At 37.8% G+C, this 24,938-nt stretch overlaps 1 protein-coding gene across 1 annotated transcript in view; it reads left to right on the forward strand.

Moving 5' to 3' along the window:
- The window catches only part of LOC149179408 (uncharacterized), a 97,232-nt gene that overhangs the window by 36,442 nt on the left and 35,852 nt on the right, over positions 1-24,938 (forward strand). The window lies entirely within an intron of this gene.

Here is a 24,938-nt window from a genome sequence, read left to right on the forward strand (position 1 = left end):
GAATTAAGAGTGGATCAGTAACGCAAAAATGCTCTCTGATGTATACAAATGATGAAATATGTATATTTCTGTTTTTGGTTGCTTCTCTCTGTTTTAATATTTGATACGCTTTGCAAGTATTTTCTTGTCAATGCTTTCTTTTAGATTTCAAATCAGAATCGCCTAAATCTGTTACTTTGGGATAACATATACAGTTACACATAAGCCTTATAAGATTTATTTGTAGATTATGTATCTTAAACTGAAGATGGGAAGGTGCAATTTCAGGCTTTAAAGGTTTGTCTATGCTCTTTGTGGGTCTGATCCCTTGCAAGTGATCTCTATCTTCATGACCAAGTCCTTGTAAGCTGCAGTGATTGAGTGCAAAGTTACTCGAATAGTGGGTGTGACTGGCATTGGCAGAAGGATTGAATGCCAGTGCAGCACTCTGCCTAAAACTAGGAATTGGGGAATAGGAACTCTAACCTTAATTTTTTTTTTTAAATGAAATATATTGGGCTTCTCATTTGGCATCTCCTATTGATACCATTCCAAGCATGTTTTAATATAATAGACATACACACACATATATTACATAATAAATTTAATAATCAATTCTATAAATATATAACATAATATATATAGCTGTATGTTAATATATAGAACTAATATACAGAAGTTTTTATATAGATATATATAATATAAGTTTATAACTTCGTAATAACCTAAAGGCTAAAACTATAAGAGAAATATTAAAAGTGTTGAAAGTGCACTGCTATATAACTATCATATAATTATAAAAAATCATGGAAAATTCATCCATTCATAAAGTCTGATCATTTATGTAAGGTTTTACATATTTTGGTGCTTTGTAGTATGTACATTCCTCGAACTCGTGTTTAGGCATTTCTTCCAATTGAACCACATGCAAGCTGAGCATATATTTGGATTCCTTGCAAAAATTTGAGTTTGATGAGATTGATTTCACTGACATACGAGATATTGCTATTTTTAGGCATGCTATTCTTGGTAGTGATCTGATAGTAGTTCCCTTTCCTTTTTTGTCTTTCCAAATTTTTAGGAGGCAGAAGACATTTTTGACATGCCTATATTTAGTAGTGCTATTTTTAGCAAGTGTAGGCACTAGATTTCTGGTCCCAGAGAGAAAATGGTAACTGGTATGAACTAATTAAATGGAAGTTTTTCAGTGTGACACATGGTATCCTTTCTAGGTTTGTATCATCAAGAAAACCCTAGGTCACCCTCCTTTAGTATATTTTGCAGTTGGTTAAAATAATTTTTTGATGCCAATTCTATTTTCACTAGGTGTCTTGTCATCATTTTTTGAAAATGGTGCGCTTAGCTTAATTTGGGTGATTTCTAATTCCTCTTTGTTAACTTCGGGGCACTGGAAGTTTGGGAATTGTTTATTTTTGAGCAGTTTGACCTCATCGATTAGTTTGCATGTGAGATGGAAATTTATCATTGGACAAGTCAGCTGATTTTAGAGTTTGTAGTTTTGTATCCTTCGGATTCTTCCTAGAGGAAGAATCCTAACATCTCCAACGGGAAAACCTAAGGACACAACAGACAAGCTGCCCACTATCACCTTGGCAGTCTTTCCCCTCACTTCTAGTTTTTGGAAGATGGTTTCCTACCTAAGGGAGGAATTCCCTAGACTAAACCGTAAGCCTATCATTTTAGTGCAAGTGAGTAAAGGTGGTTAGAATTTGATTATGTAATTGTGGTTAGTAAAAGATTTATTAATTAGAGTGTCTAAAATGGTAAAGTTTTTTCGCAGTGTTTATTGTGTATGAGCACTCGTGTGATAAAAGAAAATTAACCATTGAGCATTATTCCTAAGATCATTTATCTGCGATTCTGCAAGTGCTTCTGAAATAAAAGGTGTCTTGGGTAAGACACACAAAAAAGAGACACTGGCTTCCAATCAAAGGGTGTGCCTTGTGATACAACCTTCAGATACAGCAATAGGCTCAAAGAGTAGTATTCGGCCCAATATGTCAAAGCATCAACCAAGGAGGATAGACCATACCCTTGGCCATACTACCTGATCACCATGGTATGAGAGAGTAATCTTCCCAAATGCTGTTTTTGGTGCACTGTAATAGTCCAACAGTGGAATGGATGGTTTGAGGATGCTTAGGGGGACTTCCGATATACTTAAGGTATGTGGAAGTAATGTCCATATTTAGGTTTTTCTAGTGCAACACTATTTGAATGGGTGCCTACAGTGGTTAATTGGACCTCCAACAAGGTGACCCTTAAGAGTTTGTGTGGCTTCTTGAAGTCTCTGGTATCCTTGCATGTATATTTCCCAAGCTATAGTTTTAAAACAGATCTTATTATTATTTATAGATGTCAGAACATGTCTTTTAGTGTCAAATTGACTAAGGGTCCTGGCCATGAAAAATATTATTTATCATGAAATCCATCATAACTTGCATTGTAAAAATAATGTGCTCAAAGATACATAAACAAGAAATTAAAGTGCATGAAAATGACTTTGAAATAAATATAAACATTTTAAATTTTTGTCGAATTAGTGCTGATATGACTAAGATAAATTTCTACAAATAATCAGAATCATTAATGAGTAGAAATAAGCATTTAGGAAAATAAAACTCAGGAAATTTATTCATGACATAAGTGGACAACAAGCACATGAACTGCAGAAATATTCAAAGAACATTGTGCTAAGCTATCTCACATGAACATTTAATAAAAAAAATGTTACCAACAAATTAGAGAATCAAGTTTATGTTAAGCACGAAAAAATAAATTAACCAAAATGCTGTTAAACTTAAACAAATGCTAAAAAATTTGGATGAATAAAATACCATGAACATGAAATCCCATTTAATCCAATAGAAGCATATGGAATTTAGTATTTTGATAAGCATTATTGTTAACCTCAAATGCGAATTTTAAAGTAAAAGAAGTGCTGAAATAAAATGTCAAACCAAGTAATGCATATGAAATTTACAGCACTAAAATTTTTGAAATTCCTAAAGAAAATCTCCAAGTTTATTCTTTAGATGATTTAGAATCCAGAAACACCTAATTTGGAAATTAAGCAAAACCAATTCAACTAAGCAACTAATGTTCTAGTGTAAAGATCTACTTGACTTGAAATTCGCCTCTCTGGAGCCAGGGAAAACTTTTTCTGTTAATATTTATGGTCCTTGTAAGGATAGAGTAGCCTTTTGGGAGGGCTTGTTAGCTCCATAATTTTAAAAACCAGAACAGGTGACCAGACCGGTCCACCTAATAAACCAGGTTTCAAACCGGAACTGGTCAAACTAGGACTGGTCAGGTCTAAATGAACCGATTTTTAAAAATATACATTAAATAATTATTTTTTAATGAAAAAACTATTTTGAAGATTTAAAACCATGATTCCAAACCAATAGAGACAAAATATGCAAAGTTTGCTCATTTATATACCATGTAAAGGTGAATATATCAAAATGGCACTGAGTGCAATACATATCAGCAACAAAATACATAATCAATGAGGCTCTAAATGGCCTCTAGAGTTCGAAAACATTGCTCTAAGCTATGGGGCCACTGACCTACTACAAGTCTACATATCAGTGATCAACAACATGATCACTCCTCATCATGATCAAACTTATCACCACTACTAGACAAGGGATCATCAACATGAGCTACATAAATAATATGGCTCAGAGTTTGAGGACTCCTAAAACTCTACAACTTTAGTAGTAGTACTAGCAAAAATAGACATCAAAACTACAAATCACTGATCAACATGGTCACTCATGAAACTCATCATTGATTCAACGGTACTAGAAATGGGATCATCAACAAGAGATACATAAACACCATCTAGCTCAAAGTCTTCAGACTTGGATTACTCAACCTTATAACATGATAGAACTTGAAAAGGTTTAACATGCCTAACCAATGAGTTTGGTTTGAGTGAAGGGTTCATCTCCTCAACCTTATAATGTGGTAGAAAAAGATTAGCATGCCTAACTAATTGTTTTCCTTTGAGTGAAGGGTACATTCTTGTTAAGGCCATGGTAGAGGAGTTCAACAATCAATACCACCAACATCAACAAAGTTCAACAATCAATGACACCAACATCAAGGTTCTTAAAGGGCTTCATGCTCTTGATGTCAATCTCATACCCTCACGCATGATAGAATCAAATGGAAACATTGCAAACCCCCAAACCATTAAATCCTGAAAACCATTAAGTCTGTTGAATTTTGAGTGAAATCTAAAATTCTAGTTTCTCCATATGAAATCCAATGAGGTCGAAACCACTCTCAAACATCCTGAGTCATTTCATGGTAATGTTAAAAATTTAAGTAAAATGATGAAAATGAAAAATAAAGGAAATGTCACTTTTACTTTAAGAATTTAACATTACCATTAATTGCCAACATTGCTAGGGTTGAGATGTGTCAGGCAAATGAGAGGGTAGGCATGTTTTTCTCAGAGGAACTATTTTTGGAGGAAAACAACCCCAAATTTCCCTCAAAACAGCGTAAAAACTTAGAAAACTGCATTCTGTGGGGTCTATAACTGCCTTGGCAATAAACCGACCGGTTTGACCATAAATCGGCCGATTCCTTCATAAACCGGCCGGTTTGGTTTGGTTTTTGTGAAATTTTGGTGAAATGGACCCTTCAACCGGGTTTTTTGGCTGGTTTGACTTGGTCACCCAATGAACCAGCCGGTTTGACCAATTTTTAAAACACTGGTTAGCTCAAGATTTCTTGAGGGGAAGCAATTTTATTTTAGGTGGGGATTTTAATTTCACAATAAGTTGAGCAGAGATTTGGGGAAGTGCCGCTAGAGCAGATCCCTTGGCTGTTTTCTATTATAAATACGTGGGAGGAGGTTGGCTTGGTGGATGTTGAATCCATCAAAATGTTTTCTACTTGGAGGAACATGAGCATAGAGGAAGATAGGGTGGCTAAGGGATTAGATTGGTTTTCAATCTCAAATTCTCGTATGAGTGATCAAGTAAAAATAAGATGGGTTGATGTTGGTGGGGAATTAGGTCATCTGCCAGTTTTTATTCAGTTGGAAAAAGAGGAACCCAAACCTTGAGGTCCATTTAAATTTAATCCTCCCTGGCTGGAGGATGAAGAGATTTTTAGTTTGGTCAAATCTGAATGGAAACCCTTTGATGTCTCCTTAAGGGAATCAGATAGCATTCAGTTTGCTTCTAGTCTCCAAGTAGTTAAAAGGGAAGTATCAATTTGGGCACATGAGGATGAGCACTCAATTGCAGAATTTTATACTAAAAATATATATGGTGTTATTGATGAGAATGAGCAAAAATGAGGGTGTTGCAATAGAACAAGAGAAACATTCTTCTATATAAATAGGTTCTTTAGAGTAGGAGCGGGGAACGACATTTTCAAAAGCTCCCAGGTTGGGAGCGAATTTTTATATGATGTATATTTTTATATATTTTGATGCATATATGTCAACAAAAACATGTAGAATGATAAATTAGATACAAAAAACATAAAAACATGGATTAAACCATATAACATCAATCATATAGAAGTTATAATCTTCATCAACCACATGTCCACAAGTTAGTAACATACAACATATTGAGTCTCATGATTAATCAATCTTAAAGTTTCAAGCTTTCAAAATTCGATATATAACATTTGTCATCATTGATCACTAAAGTTGTACTTGTAAGTTGTAACCATTAACATTACCAAGTAACCAAACCATAACAAAGAATGTCTAACATGAAATGAAATGTTTCAACTTTGAACTTTCACAAAGCATCATATTCATAATTCATTACCAATGAGTTATAATTGCCAACTTCAAACTTCAAACTTAAATTGTCATATATTGTTTACAAAAAATATCATAATAAATATGAAGGAGTCAACAATTATAAAAACTACTAGAAACTAGAAAAGACAAGTAAATCTATTACCTACTACTTGGGCCTCTTGCCACAAGAAGTGTCTAATTTTTGAGAAGCTCGTGGTCTATTGGGAGTCTCGTCCTGCATAGTTAGAGGCAGAGGCTGTAGATGGAGGTGGTGGCAACAAAGCTTGTGGAACTTGAGCACTACTACTGGATGATGGAGGTGGCATGGCTACTGTTGTTGCTTCATTATCATCTTCAAAAGTTCTGTTTCCAATTCTTCTAATGTATAGCTCCATCCTCCAAATTATCTTTCTCTGGGTTGTTGTCCCAAGTCATATATGATGTATCAGCACGAGCCTGCTCATAATAATGTGTCAACAACCTGAAGTTGTAGTGCACAAAAACCAAGGCTTTTGTCCAGTTTTCATTGAAGTAGTTTCTTCTCACATTGTGGATGAAGCTATAGGTGCTCCAACACCTCTGTGCAGAAGAAGTATTAACAACCTATGAAAGCACTTTCATTGCCAATTTTGCCAAAAGTCCCTCGCTGCCATACATGTTCCACCATGTGACAACATCCATTTTGTCCCCATCTTCCATTGCATGCAAAGAACTAAACACTCTAGTGCTATTGAAATATTTGCCTAATTCTCCACGCAATCTAGCACACTCCTCCTTGTCAGGAACCAACTTGTCTAATGATGTCATCTACCCAACTTGTACTTATGGATTTGTATGGGGTTTGGTCCTAACCCCACCCCTAGGTGCATGTTTTCCCAACCAAGATGGAGAGTAGTGTTTTGTCATAAGGATTTATTCCAAGGCATGTAGTGGAACATTAATTTTATCCCACCGCGCACACACAAAATTGTGAACATGATCATGCAAGTTGGGATCTTTTAGCTGAAAAATATCTTTTATTTCCCCCAATATATCCATCTGCTCATACACCTCCCCAATCATTGGTGCATATGTATCTGCAAAATGGATCATGTTATAAATGGGCTTTGTGTATTGCAAAAGATCCCTCACACATGCCCAAAACAGACCATCAAGAGCGGTCTCCTACACCTCTTCAAAACCTTCCCTGTCAGGTGCGGTTGGAGCCCTATCCTTTAATACCTGCCAATGTTGACTGGATACCATGTTAGCCAATGACTCTCTTACCTTCAAAAGGCACCTAAAGGTGAGGTAATAGCTAGCAAATCTAGTCTTCCCAAGCTTCAATAGCTCCAACCTTGAGTGAGTATGGAAAAGCCCATGAGTATTGCTATGTAGTATGATTGGTAATAAATTTTATCATTCTCTTGCCTCCTTTGTATGAATCACCAATCCATCTGTATTGAGGTTCCTTGATCTTATTAATATCATGCATCAAAAGGTTCATTGTGTGAATCAAACATCCAAACCAAAATATGTTGGGGTATTTATCCTCAATGATTGCTCCCACACAATTAGAAGCATTATCAGTGATGACTTGGATGACATTGTATGGCCCAATACTTTCAATTGTTTGAAGTAATGGTTGTGCAATGTTGATGGCGGTCTTGAAATTTTCTGAGTAATCATGTGCTGAAAGGAAGACTGCACTAGTAGTAGATACACCAAGAATACTTATCAATGGCATGCCTTTTACATTTGTCTAGCCATTAGATACAATGGATACACCATAGTCATTCCAAGAATTTTTCAATTTACCCAAACCAGTGTTATTTTGGCTGTTTCATGATCAAGTCCCATGGTTATAGCTTTGTTATACCCAGGGCTCTTATATCCTTTAGGGGCCTTATTGATGGTGGAAACCATTTCATGACAATAAGGTGAGCGAAGAACATTGAATGGTATCCCACATGCATAGAGAGATCGGAAATTTTTTACATCCACATTATCCCTACACCCTTGATCAATTAAATATGGTATGGTTCTATGCCTTAAAGGGATTTATATGCCTTTGTTGTATCCACTACCATGGGTGGATGCTAATGGAGTTCTTAGTCTATGTGATTTTGGGCTACTACTGTCATGTTGAAAGTCACCCTTTGATCTTTTAGATTGTATTGGGCTTCCTGCTCTTCCCTTAGTATTTGGCTCTTTGTTGTTGTGACACACTTTCACAAGTTTTGATTCCTATTTGCTTAGTTCTATCCCTTGCCATTTTCCCATAGATATTCTTTCTGGCACGGGGGTATGAACTTGTGAAAGTGATTTTGTAATGCGGGCACGTAAATTTAGTGGTTCCACCCCCTTTCCCTCTTGAAAGCCTAGTAACATATTTCCACAAGGGGTTTTGGTCTACTTTGGTTTTTTTGCCATCATCATCTCCACTCTCATTATCCTCCTTCTCCTCTTCCTCTTGGTACTCCTCTTCTCCAGGGTTTCCTAATCCACCATTACCCACTTCATCATCTTCTCCAGGGTTTCCTAATCCACCATTACCCACTTCATCATCTTCATCATTCCTCCTCTTTCTACTCCCCAACACCATCATAACCAAAAAAGGAACCAACAAGAGAATGCCAAGCCACATACCATCATGTTTGGTGAAGTTATAGTTTCTTTCCTGTAATAAAATGGGGGAATGGGAATGAGAAAGAGAGAAAAGAACATCTTTCATTCAACAATGAACATATAAAAAACACAAATGCTACATGGAAAAATAAAAAGAATGGGATTAGAGTCATAGACCCTACCTCTTTGGCTCTCCAATGGTGCCTTCAATCCCAAGCTCCAATCTCCCTTGCAAGCCCCTCAAGCAACCCTCTCAATCTTCCTCTCACTCACCTCCTCAACTCAAGCTCCAAAATCCCTCTCTTGCTCTCTCAATCATGCAAATGATGCGTTGTGGGAGGGGAGGAGGCCTTTTAATTCTTTTGCCCCCCCACTCCCTCTGCCCAAAAAATCGAGCGTGCTTTTCTTTCCATGGGGAGCGATTTTTTGCAAGCTGGAGCGGCCGGGAGCAACCGCTCTCGTATTGCTCCTTGATTTAATAATTCGCTCCGTGAGTGAACGGGAGCAGAATGGGAGCGATTGCTCCCCAACTGCTCCCGGAAAGGCACGGAGCAAATTTCTATTAAGGGAGTGCATTTCAAGAGTGGATTCAGGGAGGGGAGGGCGCTTCCCCACAACCTTGCTTTAGAGGCTTTTGTGGTTGTCCAAGGGTAATGAGAAGACTTTTTCTTTTGTAATTTTGTAAATTATAGGAAAAATATAAAACCAATTTGGGAATTTCAAAGAGATGATAGATCTAAAGCACAAAGTTTTAAGGACTTTGCTGCTTTAGGAGTGCCTCGTTTTGGGAAGATATATGATGGGGAGGATAAAGAAAACATTGTAGCAGTAGTTAAGATGGCTTGTTACTTTCCTAGTTTTGTTGATGGGGCAACAAACAGGAGAGGGATGGAGGAAATTTAAAAATATGAATCACAGTTGGTTCTTCATAGTTTTCAAAAGGACAAGAGTCATGGTCTTGATGCTTGGACAATGGTGTTTTTCTTGGGTTTCTGTGATTTGATAAGAATAGTTGAGGAGTCAAGGAGCACTGGGGAGGTTTAGGGTACCTTCAATTTTACTTTGACTGTGTTAGTCCCAAAGGGGCCAGGACAATTCTGGTTCATTTGACAATTTCAGGCCTATCTCCCTTTGTAACATTATTTACAGGATAATAGCTAAGATAATCACTTTGAAGGTTAACAAACTTCCTTTTGAGTCAATCTTCAATAAACAATTTGTGTTCCTTAAGGGTGGGCAAATTTGTGATGCAATTGGGGTAGCACAAGAAGGGATGCATCATGCACCTGATAAACATAATTAAATTATTGGCCATGGATTTGTAGTCAGACCTGTCCAAGGCATAGCTTGGGAAAATTGTTTGTATTAGTCTTATCTTGATTCACATTAGATTTTGTGTTCATATTGTGAACTAGATTATGAAATAACTCACATCAATGTCTTTTGCAGTCCTTTTTGTTGACTGGAATGGTTAGATTTTGAATTAAAAAGAGTTGCAACATCAATGATCAACCTAATAATAAAAAAAGAGAGGCTGATCACAGATCCAAAATGTCAAAAGGATGTCCAAAAAACTTGAAGTTTGGCAACTAAATCCATTGATATTTCCTTCCCAAAGGAATACCAAATGTACTAACTAGTATAAATCTAGTAGGAAGTTCCTATTATCAAAGGGACTTTGCAAAAAATATTAAAACCTGTGGTTAAGGAAAAACATGACCATTGTGGGCTTGATTTTGATTCTCTTGAATGGGTTTGGCTTCTTGCTCCATTCACCACTTATCCATGTTTGTTAGAGCTTATTGCATTGAATCTTATTCTCTTGCTTCATCTTGGATTGATCTTATTGACCTTTTCTGAAAGGATATTATTGATTGATAGATTTTGGCGAGACTCATCACAATTTGGTGTGACATTTTGCATTTTACTTCAAGATTCTCAATTTGATGTCTCTATTGAGTCACTATATCCAAAAACTTGTACACTTAGAATTGCATATATCCTCTTAAGAGAGCATTCTAGAAGTTGCTGTGAAAATGGAAGTTTATTTATCACAAAGAAGAATCTCGTGCTGCCTCATAACCCCAAAACATGCATAATATCACAAAGGGGCCAATGTCCAGGATGGCTATGATTTTCCATAAGTCCCAACTTCCAATTTGCAAGAGAAGATTTAGTACATTTGCACACACCACAAACCCCTATCGACACTGGTGTCACCAAGACCTAAGAACAAGGTGTGAAACAATTCCTCATAGGAACTGAGACAGCTAATCCACTACCTCCATGATTGAAAGTCAATACATTCACCAAAACATGGAAATTGACCGACTGGGCTCGAGAGAAGACTGAATCTATACGTGTCTAGGCATAATTCACATTGCCAAGGGAGAAAACCACATAGATCGTTATTAAAATCTGACTTACATCCAACATATTACCAATTCATGGCATATGAAACTACTTCGACTTCAAGTGTGAAGTGTGTGAGCATATCGAAGGGCTATACTGCATTAAAAATTCTCCCTTCTTTAATTTGAAAAGCCACTTGGCAATGGATGAAACATACTTAACATTTGTTGGATAGTTCATCCCTTAACATAATTAAGGGATGATTGAAAAATTAGTCCCCTCTTTTGTTCTAAACTTCTTGAACTCTAGGTGAGAGGTCTCGTTGGTTAAATGACCTGCTTGGTGATTGTGTGCTTTGTTGAAGTTTCTAAGTTTACTTAGTTAGAAACCCTTCATGCACTTTTTTTGATTTATTCCTACCTACTTGTTATTTTTCCTTAACAAGTTATTTACAAAGTAAATACTGAAAATAAACACCAGTGCATGCTCAACATATTACAGGTCAGCAACTAAAAGAAACAAGAACAAACACACCACATGACACCATTATTTTTGGACTAATGTCCCCGGAAAAACCCAATGTGGGAAAACCTGTGCAACTATCTGAGGGTTTTCTTATTAAGCAATATCAGAGTACAATCTGGGTGCTGAAACTGGCCTACCCAACAAAGAATTTCCTTAGTAGCTATGCCTCAGTTTGAGAGAAATCTCCTGGCTAAAACCCTGGAAAATCCTTCCGGTAGTTCCTCAACACAAAACTGCTCTGCAACCCCAGCGTTTGCCCAATTTGGACTGCGTCAGCCTCTCCTAGTCCATCGCTGGCCTTGCGTCAACCTTCCTTGGCCTGCGTCAGCTCTGGGAGCCTCTGCGTCAGCTACGCTGGCCCCTCTGTTGCTCTGTGCATCACTTCGCTGCCTCTGCGTGGCCCTGCGTGAGCCCTTCCTGGCTCTGCATCACTCTCCTTGGCTGCTGCGCTGCTCTCTCGGCACAATCTCTGCCTTCTCTGTTTCTCTGTACTCAATGCCCCTCAGCTGCTCTCCCGATCACTGATTCTATCTCTCTTAGCAAACCCCGCTCTAGAGAATAGAATGACTGATCACTCTGGTGTGTTCTCCAAGTGACCCTCAAGCCTCCTCTTATACTTTTCCTGTTGACATCTCAACGGCCGAGATTAAGTCCCTAATCAACGACTAAGATTAGATCTGGCTTGATCCATGTCTTTTGGACCATTCTAACACAGATTCATATTAATACACATTAATATTTTATTTTCCCTAAGTTTAGACTTAGGGACTCCATTAAAAATATTAATTATTTTAATATCTCCTGATCTGTTTAGAATCTGCCCAAACCCTTTCTGGGTATTGGATATCTCATGTGCCCCAACCTCTCCACCAAATTTCGTGGCTAGAGCACATCCGATGCTACCCCAAATCAACATGCTTCTAGGACATGGAAATACTCAACTTAATAGAATCTATTTGCCTCTACTTGTATTCTTGTGATGAGACTTGCCAAGATGCTATCAGAGAAAGGACGTTATTGTTGCATACATATAATGATGATTGCATAGTCTCCAATGACTAACGAGTTCCTAATTCACCGTGGGTCTATAAGTTTTAATCCTTGATATAGAGTGAGAGTTTTAAATCAGTTATTGGTTGCTTCTGCAAGACCTCATTCAAAGGTACTTTCTTATCATCCATCGGGATCAAAAAGATCCCTTTGGAACTTGCAACACCTTCTTTTGTAGTCTTAACCAATGGATTAACATTTGATTTTTTAGACCCATAAGAGGATTTAGAAAGGGTTGCCCTTTGTCACCTCTTCTCTTTCCAATAATAGCAGAAAGCCTCAGTAAGGCCTTATTGGAGGCAAGAAGAACTAGATCTCTACAAGGTAGAAAACTTGGAAGATATGTCCATTTGACACATATGCTTTTTGCAGATGATGTTCTATTGCTTCATGATTTTCAAAGAAAGATGCAAGTAAATTAAAAGAAATATTAGAGCTATACTCCCTGCTACTAGTACGAAGGTTGATTTGCAAAAGACTTCTATTGCTTTTAATGGGGTGGTAGATGAGCAAGTTAAAACTTAAGTTCAATCTACAATTATTCTCTTATTAGTTGATTGACTTGTAGGAGGCAGGCTTGCATTTTATTTGGGGGTTGGATTGATAGTTCTTGTAGGTAGTTGTGCCTTGTGTAATTGTAGTCTCTTTCCTCTCAATGCTCCTTTGTTGCACATCGTAATATTTTTCATAAAACTAAAGTTAAGACATATGCCTTGACTGACATTTATGCTTATGTGTTATGGTTGCTTTATTTGGATGAATGTTATGTTCCTTGCTTTGCTATGTGTTGGCTGAGTATTGAAATATTTGCTGAGTATGGTTGGGTTGTTTTAAGGCCGAGGTTGGATGTGTGCCTATTATTGGATGAACTTGGTTTTGTTGGACTTAGTTGTGCATCTAACATATTGTAGTATAAGGCAAAGTTATGGGCAGATTTTAAGTGAAGATATGTAGTTTGGTTGTAGCAAGGGCATTTTGGCCAAACCCTTGTGGGTGAGGCAAGGTAGTGTTGCATGAATGGATATGACCAAAAAATGAAAAAAGAATTGGGTAAGGCTCTTAGTTCTGTGACATGGTATGGAAGTTTTAAATTTCATGTTATGCCTTTTGGTTTGTGTAATATTCCTGCTACCTTTTGCACCACATTGAAGAGTTGCACCATTGAGAGACCTCATATTGATTGTAGATAGACCAAAGATGGAAGTGGACAAGATACTTGCACGTTTGACAACCCATTTTCATAATAATAAAAAACATCGGTACCTTGTCAACTAGAAAGACAAACTTGAAGAGGTTAATAGTTGGGAAAGGAAAGAGGGATTGTGGCAGTATGAAGAGAAGATCTTGTTAAGTTTTGAACCAAACACTTGACAATTAATTCCTAGCAGATTTATCGTAGATCTACTGAATAAAAGCACAACTAGGTTCTTAACAAAATATTCAATGGAAGAAAAATATTAACAAATCTCAATCACATTTGACACACACACATTCTGCCCAATCAAATCAATTCTTCATTAACTCGTAATCAGAACCTACTTGGGCTCCCATCTCTTGATAATGGTCCATTTGAGGAATTTATAAATACAACATATGCTGGATATGATCCAACTAATCAAGCCCTAGATCTATCCTTGATCTACTTCACTAATCTAGATCTCCTATGCTACACCCCTATACCTTCCTCGAACTTGGCACGCTTGAGTATCTCATTCCTCACTTGAGAGAATCTCTTTCTAAACGTCTTATGTCGTTGTATGGTGTGTCTTTCTCCTCTCCTTAATCTAGATTTTATAACTTCTCATCCCTAACCTTAATCTCCAAAGTGATGGATGGTCGAGATTAGATATCGCCTCACTTGAAATGAATGGTTGAGATTAAAAAAAATCACTAAAGTAAATACTTTACTTTTCGTAAGTTTTCTTAGCTCAATAGCCAACATAATTAATTATGTGCTTTTCCTTAGTTAGACATAGGCTAAGTTATGTAGGTTTTAACCTTGTACAAAAATTACTTGCAAACGAATTCTTCAAACATAAAAATATACAATGGCGAGAACATAAAACAAATATACATAGATTTTCCCCTAGATCCCAAAACCGGGACTACCAGATTGATTTTTCATTATATTCCTTTTAATGTTACCCCAATCCACTAACCTTGGATTAGAACATAATTGTAGTTCCCTTGACCAAATCTACAAAATACCATGGGCAGAAAACCATCATGACCAAAACCATGTGCAAAAACCATGCACAAAACCATGGGTTGGTCCACCTACCATCTTTGGGTCCGCATAATATATATATATATATATATATTTTGGGGCACTGCCCCAGGCCCCATGACACGTGGATAGAATATAACACACACCCAACATTCTCCCACTTGTTGTTTTCTTTCTACACAGGGGGGCGCAAGAGAGCTTAGCCATTGGTCTAGGGCTGTAATGCCCATTGTTTCTCTACACCGAGAAAACTTCTCAGTGCTCACAGACTTTGCCAATGCATTTGCAACATTCTTCAAAGTGTCCACCCTTACCAAAAACACCTTTTTGTCTTCAACCATATCCCTCACAAAATGATATTGAATATCAATGTGCTTCGTCTTCGAATGATAAGCAAGGTTATTTGCCAATAAAATTGCACTTTGGCTGTCACAATCTATCCTTATAGCTCGCTATGCCAACCCCATACGTGAACACAATCTCTGCAACCAAACTTCTTCCTTGCTTGCATGAGTGCCTTCCATGTATTTAGCCTCTGTAGTTGAAAGTGCCACTACAAACTGTCTCTTGCTCATGCAACTGATTGCTCCTCCAAATAGGTTAAACACATACCCACTTGTAGATCTTCTCTGATCTAGATCTCCAGCTCAGTTTGCATCAACAAAGCCATAGATGTCCAAAACTTTGTCCAATCTTGGTCTTCCTTGGTAGCACAAACCATAATCACTAGTGTCACGCAAATACCTGAAAACCCGCATCATTGTTGTCCAATGCCCCTTCCCTAGTTTGACATAAACCTGCTCAATACTTCCATTGCATGTGAAATGTCTGGTTTAGTATAGACCATTGCATACATCAGGATACCAACCACACTCGCATATGGAACATGTGACATGTCCTCTTCCTCTTTTTGTGTCTTGGGACACTGTTCAATAGATTACTTTACACCTACAGGAATAGGAACCTTGACCGATTTACTATCTTGGATATTAAACCTCTGCAATATTGTCTCAACATACTTTCTCTGGTTTAACCAAAACTTCCTCTTTTCCCGATCTCATTTAATTTCCATGCCCAAAATATAGTTTGCAGCACCAAGATCCTTGATGTCGAATTTGGAGGACAATTGGGTTTTCAAATCTTGGATAATTGCTTTTTAATTTCCAATCAACAACATATCATCCACATACAAGACCACATACAAGACCAAATAAATAACATGGTCACCAACTAATTTAAAATACACAGTGATCCGCTTTGCTTCTTGTGAAGCCAAGTCCCCATATATATGTATCAAATTTCTGATACCACATCCTTGATTACTATTTTAACCCATACAAAGACTTTTTTTAACCTGCATACTAGTTCTTTCTTACTCTTCACCGCAAAGCCTGGTTGCTTCATTTAGATTTCTTCTTCCAGATTCCCATGAAGAAATGATGTGAAGGTTCTACCTCAAAATCAAGAGCAACAACAATAGATAAAAGTAATCTAATAGAAACTAACTTGGCAACAAGAGAAAAAATATCACCAAAATAGCACCTGGGAATAACCTTTTGCTACCAATCGAGCTTTGTATTTCTCCACCTTGCCTTCTGCATTCTTCTTCTTCTTAAACACCCATTTGCTGCCAATGGGTTTCCGTCCATTCGACAACTCTACTAGATCCCAAGCCTCATTTTTGTCCTAAGATGTAATTTCTTCAACCATGGTCTCCTTCTAGAGTTTTCCATCTTCTGAATCCACTGCCTCCCTGACAATTTTGGGATCATCATTAGTAATAGATAAAGAAAAATTTGAACAAAAACTAGATGGGCTATACCTTTATGGTTTCTCTCTCTCGAATTGATCTTGTCAAAGCTGGACTTTGTGGCTCTTCCTCTTCTGATCCATATTTTGTTGTAGAGTCCGATTCTTCCTCGTTCAGTTCAAACTCTATCTTTTTAGGTTCCTTTGATAGGAATTCATGTTTCATAACGTCTTTCACTTCTCTAATCACCACATCTCAGCTGTACACAACCTTCTTTGTTTATTGGTTCCAAAGCTTATAACCATTATAACCATTTAAACCATCCTTATACCCAATAAATATGCACCTTTTAGATTTACTATCCAACTTGGTTCTTTTCTCCTTTGGAACATGTACATATGCATCACAACCAAATACCCTCAGATGTGAAAGAGAGGGTTTCTTACTAGTCCATACCTCATGTGGAGTCTTATCCTCCAATGCCGATGAAGGTGATCTGTTGACTAGGTAATATGTAGTATCCACTGCCTCTACCCAGAATTCCTTCTCTAATATAGCGCCATTGAGCATGCTTCTTGCCTTTTCCATCAACGTCTTGTTCATTATTTCTGCAACTCCATATTGCTGTTGTGTGTATGGAGTAGTTCTTTGTCATACTATACCACACTTCTTACAGAACTCTTCAAATTCCTTCTTGCAAAACTCTCCACCATTATTTGTTCCCAACACCTTAATTTTCTTCTCTGTTTGATTTTCCACCAGAGCCTTAAATTCTTTAAACCTGTCAAAAACTTCATATCTCTTCTTGACGAAATATATCCATGTATTCACCGAGAAGTCATCTATAAATGATACATAGTACACAAATTTACTTAGAGATGGAACTGAAATAGGTCCAAACACATTACCGTGCACAAACTCTAATATCCCTTTTGCCCTCTTAGCACCAAAGGGGAAATTTATCTGATTCTGCTTCCCATATACACAATGTTCACAAAAATTGAAATCCAAAGAACAATTAGACATACCTTCTGCCATACCATTACCATGTAGTATTCGAAGGCCCTTCTCTCCAATATGTCCAAGTTTTTGATGCCACAACATGGTCTCTTCTCCTAAGACCACTAGATTTTCAACTCCACTTTCAGGAACCACACAATTGTTGCATCCATCAATAATAGTGCTACCTAAAAGCTTGTACAGAGTTCCAATCCGAACTCCTTGCATCAATACCAGTGCTCCCTGAACCATCTTGTAGGTATCTTTCTCGGATACTATTTTTACCCCTGCATCATCCATCTTGATTACAAATATCAGATTTCTGACCAATGGAGGAATATGTAGAACACCATGAAGTGTTCTAATCCTTCCACCTTGCAACTTCAATTTGACTTTTCCACGTTCCATGATTTTGGTCTTCCTGTCATCCCCTAGGAAGACATCACCACCATCATATTTCTTGTACTCGCAGAACCCCTCCCTATGGGGAGTGAAGTGAAGGGATGCACCTGAGTCAATGAACTATGCCTCATGATCTACATGTGTACTTGAAGAAGAAGCCAAGTACACATCTGTGCCTTCATCTGAGGTGGTTTTCGCCTCTGCAGAAGGAGCATCATCAAATCCCTTTCATTTCATAGGAGTGTTAGATTTACAATAATTTTTTTTGTGCCCTTATTTTCCGCATTTCCAGCATACCTTTATAGGTTTTCCTAGATATTTAGATCTCCCTCTACATTTAGACCTCCCACTTGAGGACTTATTTCTATTTCTGTTCTGGGGCCATCCTCTTATAGACAAGGCATCTCCATTCTGGTTCTCCATATTTTTCCATCTCATCACCTTCGACAACAAGGATGATACTATTTCGTCAAACTTTAAGGTAGTTGTATTGCTACCTATAACAACAACCAGACTATCCCACAAATCTCGTAGAAAACACAATAGACTGATGCACTTATCTTCATCTGAAATTTTAATATCAACATATAACAACTGGCTCACCATAGTATTAAAGGCGTTTAGATGCTCTGTCACCAAGTCTCCATCCTTCATTTTGTTGAGAAATCTAAGGGCTTGATATGTTAATGATTTCTCTATCTTAGATAATTGCTTGTGAAGTATTTTTATCCTTTTACTTATTCAAACAAGATCTTTTCATATGTGTATGTTTATTAACTTCATCAACCAACTATCATGCATAATAAGCAAAAGAACAATAACATAAGATATAGGCAGCAACCAGGGAAAAACCTCTCCAACCTGAGAGGAAAACCCACGGTAATTCTTCTTATAGAATCTTCACTTGACAAAATTTCCAAGACCCATACAAAGACCCTTTGACCAAAGTGTCTCCAAGATCAAGGCTAGAACCTTCTGCTACTGCTGTCCTCTGACCTGCTGTACCATAGATCAGATCTGCAACTATAGATGGAAGGATTAGCTTCCCTCTCCCTTCCTTCTTCCTCCAAGCTTCACTTGTCCAAAATAGTTCATTTTGCAAGCTTATTGTCCTCAACACTTGCCTTTAGACAAGATGATCTGCGTCCTTGATGTGAACTGTTCAACAACCGTAGCAACAAACCTGAATATGTCACTGTCTTCACACGTGTGAGTGAGCTATTTGATCTTGTAGCCTCCTCCTTGCCTCGCTATGCTTGGAGCTTCCTTCTAGACCAACGATCGTACTCTTTAGGCCTCAAATCAACCCTTTTCATGAAGATGACCTAGGACTGTAATGCAACCCTAATTGTGACTTGTTCCTTCGCACGTGTGAGAGGTTTAGGGCTCTTCTAGCCCTCCTAAACCTTCGCTCTACTTGTCTCTGCTCTTCAAATAAATATGCCCTTCAAATAGACCCAAGATCGAACTCTTTCCTTGCTAATGAGAGCATATAAGATGATGCCCTAGCCTCACACGTGTGGACAGATTTCCTGCGGTTATAGATGGCAGAACAAACTTCCTTCTTGTTGACCTGCGGCTCCTTGAATTGACCCTTTCTTCGCACCCTTAGATAGACTTCTTCGCATAGGAGAGAGACCGAATTGATGTGATGAGAGTGTGTTCGAATGAGGGAGGAGAGGCCCTTATTTATAGTCCTCTCAACGCTGCTCATTAGGCCGACATGACTTGTCTTTAGGCCGAGTTACATAATTGATTTAGCTGACATGAATATAATGTTGAAAATAGCAACAAGAAATGATAAAAATAGAAATGCTAAAAATAACATTCAGAATATTCCAATTTTGATTTGTCCTTGAATTAGAATTGTGATTTAAAATTCGAATTTAGTCTCACCAGCTACTTGAAAAATAATTAATTAATTCATCTTCAGTTAATTAGTTGGAGAAATTCAAACATGAAGTCTTTGTGAAGTCATGCAACAATTATCCCTTTGATTGAGGAAGTTATCCCTTAATTAAGGAGATAAAGATAAGTTCTATTTGAGTTGTAATTAGTTAGCTCAGTTAACTGAGTTAAGTCCAATTAAATTAGTTCCAAACAGTTTGAGGAACTAATTGTGAGTGTAGTCAGTTAATGCATGCATGCATCAAACTAGTGTACTCCAGATAACTGAGGATTCTCTCATAAATAACTCATGCATGTCTATTCAGAGAAAGACCCAGTTGAGATTAAAGACATGGACATTGTACTATTAGTTGGAAGAATTTTCCTATAAAGGAAACTCATCCATGCAGAAGGAACAAGGTTCTTAGAGGATTGCGCAGTTTTACAGGGTGTGAGATCAGTGTTACACTTGGTAACAGTAAGATCACCCAGGAGAAACAGCGCAAGGAAATAGGAGGCTTGGAGGGCAGAGGAGAAGGCTTGTGAGAAGATTTGATTGCCTGTGAGCATCCAGGAGGATTGTACTGAGAGCTGGCTAGGTATGAGAGCTAAGGCTTTGTATAATTCTGATGTATTTCCACCTCGTATGATAATACAGATAGTGGGGTTTTTAGTTGAGGCTTTCCCCAGAGTATTCTTTTGTGTTTCATGTGATTGATTCTTCTTCACTGTTATATGTGTTCCGCTTGACCTTGCTCAAATCTATTAAGCTTCCGCAAGTTTGATTGTAGAAGTAGATTAAGTATTTTGGTTTAGTACATTGCATAATCAGATTAATCTACAGTGAGAATTTCTGCATATAATATATTTTTGCCGAAATTACAATGCCTTTTTATCTTTCGCTTGGAGGAGACTTTTACTAGCTATTTGTACTTGAACTTGGAGGAGATATTCCACATGGTTCTGCCCTTGATCTTGGAGACACAAACTATATAGTTTACAAGTGTAATTGTTTACATCAATGACACAAACCTATCACCTAGCCTAGAGCTCTTCAATGGGAGCTACTACAAACAAATTTTGAGCATGAAACCCATGACTCAAATTTACAAAATATTTTGCTAGATACAATTTACATCATTTACATTGGCATGTGTCATTATGAAGACCGAACCTAGTTACACTTTCTTCAACACTCCCTCTTAACTAGGGAGGTATTCATGCATACATGGTACTTGGACAATTTTTCAAGTTCACAGAAGAATTCTCATAAGAAGATCGGATTTGCATTCCATCTGTTATAGCATCATTTCAACCAACATTGTTTTAATATAGCAAGGCCTTGACCAACATCTCTATCTCTCACTTAGATCATAACACAATTTTGGCGAGACCAATGAATGATAGACACACATCATCATTGTCTCTCTTAGGGTCATACCCACCCGGGTGTTCTCCAAGTATGCCCTACTAGGACTATTCTCATCTTGGGTTCCCAACCCTCAAGAATATCGATCCTCTTGCCCACTCTTATCTTGGATGCCCTACCACATCCTCAAAGAGTGTCAGATGCCAGATGATTACACAATCCTCCATTCTTTCTTCCAAACTGAAGACAAGAATGTCGTGTCTAACTCTCCCTCTTAACTAGGGATGAGTTCCAAGTTTCTCTTTACTCAGAAACTTACTCGTGTTCCTTTACTCATAGGAACCTTTCAGAGCTCCCTCTTAAACATGGACTCTATCATTAATACTTTATAGGGTCTTCTAGTTGACTGATGATCCAAGACCTCAATGTCATCAATTTCTTCATATGTAGGGTTTAGCCATCCATCACTTTCCTCCATCATGTCATTCCTTCTTTCCTGGAAAGTATCCTCCTTGGATTTACATCTGGGGCTTCCTTCATAGGGCCATCTATCTCCACCTTTCTTTCAACGGTGATTGCTCTAAGATACATAGTTGTGACATCCTTCACAACTCTTCTTACCATGGCCCTGCACACATACCCAGACTTATCCCAAAAGGTCAGAAACCAAAAACAAATCACATATTACCTTTTTGGTGATGGCCTTTTCCAATGACATCTTCCTGTAGGCATCAACACCTTGCATACATGTTGACACATCTCCCAAAGATATCTGTTGTCAAGGGTCTTCATTTTTTCAGACTTCCATCAGAGTCTCCATATCTTTCTGGGATATTTACTAGTCAAATCTTCCTGATTCTCTGGATGTTGATTGCCTTCATTATGGGTGCATATTTCACGATCTCTACCATCCTCACACCTTCCATTCCCAGGAGATTTTAAATCAGAGTTTCTTAATTCTAGTCAGCCACCTCATACTCCATATGAGGACATATTATGTTGATTTCATCTGGTGTGACTTAAGTCTTCTTGCATCCTTTCAGAGGAGGAGATCCTTTTTCTCTTGATCATGCTTGATCCATGTTACCTACAACCATATGACATGATATTATAATATTAAACACAAGTATACATACCTCATTTGTCTTGAATCATACCATGATTCTTGCAGCGGACTTCTTGAGGGATCTTTGACCTGCAACGGAGTTGTCTTGATCCTTACAGGTTCTCTTAGCACCATCGTTCTGACTTATATGAACCTGGATTCTTCACAGAGGATATTTGCCTATAAAAACTCTTCAAAGATTCAGAGAACCAAAGTGTTCTCATCTTAGGGTTTCCTACACATAGCAATTTCATTCCTTCCTAGAATCCTTACATAAAGAAATACAACATACTTTAATCATAACCATTAACAGTATTTCCAGAGGATTCAACATATCCTCATACATCAATTGTTCATCCATGGATGGTACGGAATACATAATCAGTACATCCTTTAAAAAGTTACTTAAACAACACACAAGAATGTTCATGAATCACAACATGTCACAAAATGCTATGCAATCTGCTATGCAACTAAGACCTATGAAAGAAAACAGGAGGTGATATTTTAATCATAGTAAAGATCCTGTGGCTCCTCCTTCTTCGACTTCTTTTCATTGTCTTGTATTTCCTGGGCGACATGAGCTGTTTCATGTTTCCTCTTGCCATTCTTCTTTCGCTTGGGACAATCTCTTCGGTAGTGTCCATATTCGTGACATTCAAAGCATTGAATCTTTGACATGTCTTTCTTGGGATGTTGCTGGTGACCAGATCTCTCAAACTTTTTGAACTTTCCTTTTCTCTTGAACCTGGCAGCAAATGCTTGCTCCTTGGATCCAACTGCAATATCTTCCTTGGCCTTTAATCTGGCTTCTTCCACTTTGCATATTGCCCACAGATCATTGAGTGAGGATGCCTCCTTTTTAGCCCATATGCTGGCTGTAAAGTTTCCCCATTCCTCAAGTAGTGCATTCAACACTATAGTAGTCATCTCTTGATCAGACATGATTTCTCCTCGATCCTGCAACTGATCTCTTATTTCAGAAACCCTTATGAAGTATGGAGCTATACCTTCTTCTTTGTTGATCTTCATCTTGTACAACTCATTCCTTAAAGAGATCCCTTCTCCTGCAGTGCTGACGGAGAATAGGTCTATCAATTTGTCATAGATTTCCTTCGCTGTTTCAAGCTTGGCTACATAAGGAATCAAAGAGTCCTTGATAGATTCTATGAGAATCTTTTGAGCTCTAACTTCGTTCTTGTTATACTTAGCCAATTCTTGACTATCAGTAGGAACAACAATTTTCTTTTGTACATGTTCAATAACTTCTTGTTCTTTCAAATTGAGGTCAGTTCTCTTCTTCCAAGTAAGGAAGTTGGCAACTCCAACTAACTTATTGCTTTCCTTGCAAGAAGACATCTTTTTCAAGATTAGTTTTGCTCAAATAAATAAGATACTTGATGTGATGGTCCTTGAAGCTTGAATTTGGATGGATGTCTTGTATGAGCTTGAGGAAGCTTGTCTATCCTTGAATGCTAGGGAACCTGATATTTTATCCTTGAGGATCTGCTCTTCAACTAAAGTGAGAAGATTCTTGATACCTTCCTCTTATAGATCTGCCCGAATAGTAGATATTTCTTCTATTTGATAGATCTCGGAGTTTCAGAATGTGGATCGGAATCTAGCTTTGCCTTCAACTTTAACTGCCTTGCCTCTTCATTAATTCTCTTTATCAACCCTTCCCTGATGTACTAACCTTGCTCTGATACCATGTTGAGAAATCTAAGGGATTGATATGTTAATCATTTCTCTATCTTGGATGACTGCTTGTGAAGTATTTTTTTCCTTTTACTTCTTCAAACAAGATCTTTTCATATGTGTATGTTTATTAACTTCATCAACCAACTATCATGCATAATAAGCAAAAGAACAGTAACACAAGAGCAGCAGCCAGGGCAAAACCTCTGCAACTTGAGAGGAAAACCCGTAATTCTTCTTATAGAATCCTCACTTGACAAAATTTCCAAAACCCATACAAAGACCATTTGACCAAAGTGTCTCTAAGATCAAGGCTAGAACCTTCTGCTACTGCTGTCCTCTGACCTGCTCTACCATAGATCAGATCTGCAACTATAGATGGAAGGGTTAGCTTCCCTTTCCCTTCCTTCTTCCTCTGAGCTTCACTTGTCCAAAATAGTTCACTTGTCAAACTTGTTGTCTTCAACGCTTGCCTTTAGACAAGATGATCTGCTTCCTTGATGTGAACTGTTTAGTAACCCTAGCAACAAACTTGAAGATGTCACTGTCTTCGCACTTGTGAGTGAGCTACTTGATCTTGTAGCCTCCTCCTTGCCTTGCTATGCTTGGAGCTTCCATCTAGACCAACAACAGAACTCTTTAGGCCTCAAATCAACCATTTTCATGAAGATGACCTAGGACTGTAATGCAGCCCTAATTGTGACCTGTTCCTTCGCACGTGTGAGAGGTTTAGGGCTCTTCTAGCCCTCCTAAACCTTCGCTTTACTTGTCTATGCTCTTCAAATAAATCTGCCCTTCAAATAGACCCAAGATCGAAATCTTTCCTTGCTAATGAGAGAATATAAGATGATGACCTAACCTCGCACGTGTGGACAAATTTCCTGCGGTTATAGATGGCAGAACATACTTCCTTCTTGTTGACCCGTGGCTCCTTGAATTGACCCTTTCTTTGCACCCTTAGACAAACTTCTTCACATAGGAGAGAGACCGAATTGATGTGATGAGAGTGTGTTCGAATGAGGGAGGAGAGGCCCTTATTTATAGTCCTCTCAAGGCTGCTCATTAGGCTGACATGACTTGTCTTTAGGCCGACTTACATAATTGATTTAGCTGACATGAATATAATATATTTTTGCCGAAATTACAATGCCTTTTTATCTTCACTTGGAGGAGACTTTTACTAGC

This window comes from Pinus tabuliformis, chromosome 4_1 (assembly GCF_031772625.1).
Source record: "Pinus tabuliformis cultivar Carrire ecotype Pingquan chromosome 4_1, CPIR1, whole genome shotgun sequence".
NCBI lineage: Eukaryota > Viridiplantae > Streptophyta > Pinopsida > Pinales > Pinaceae > Pinus > Pinus tabuliformis.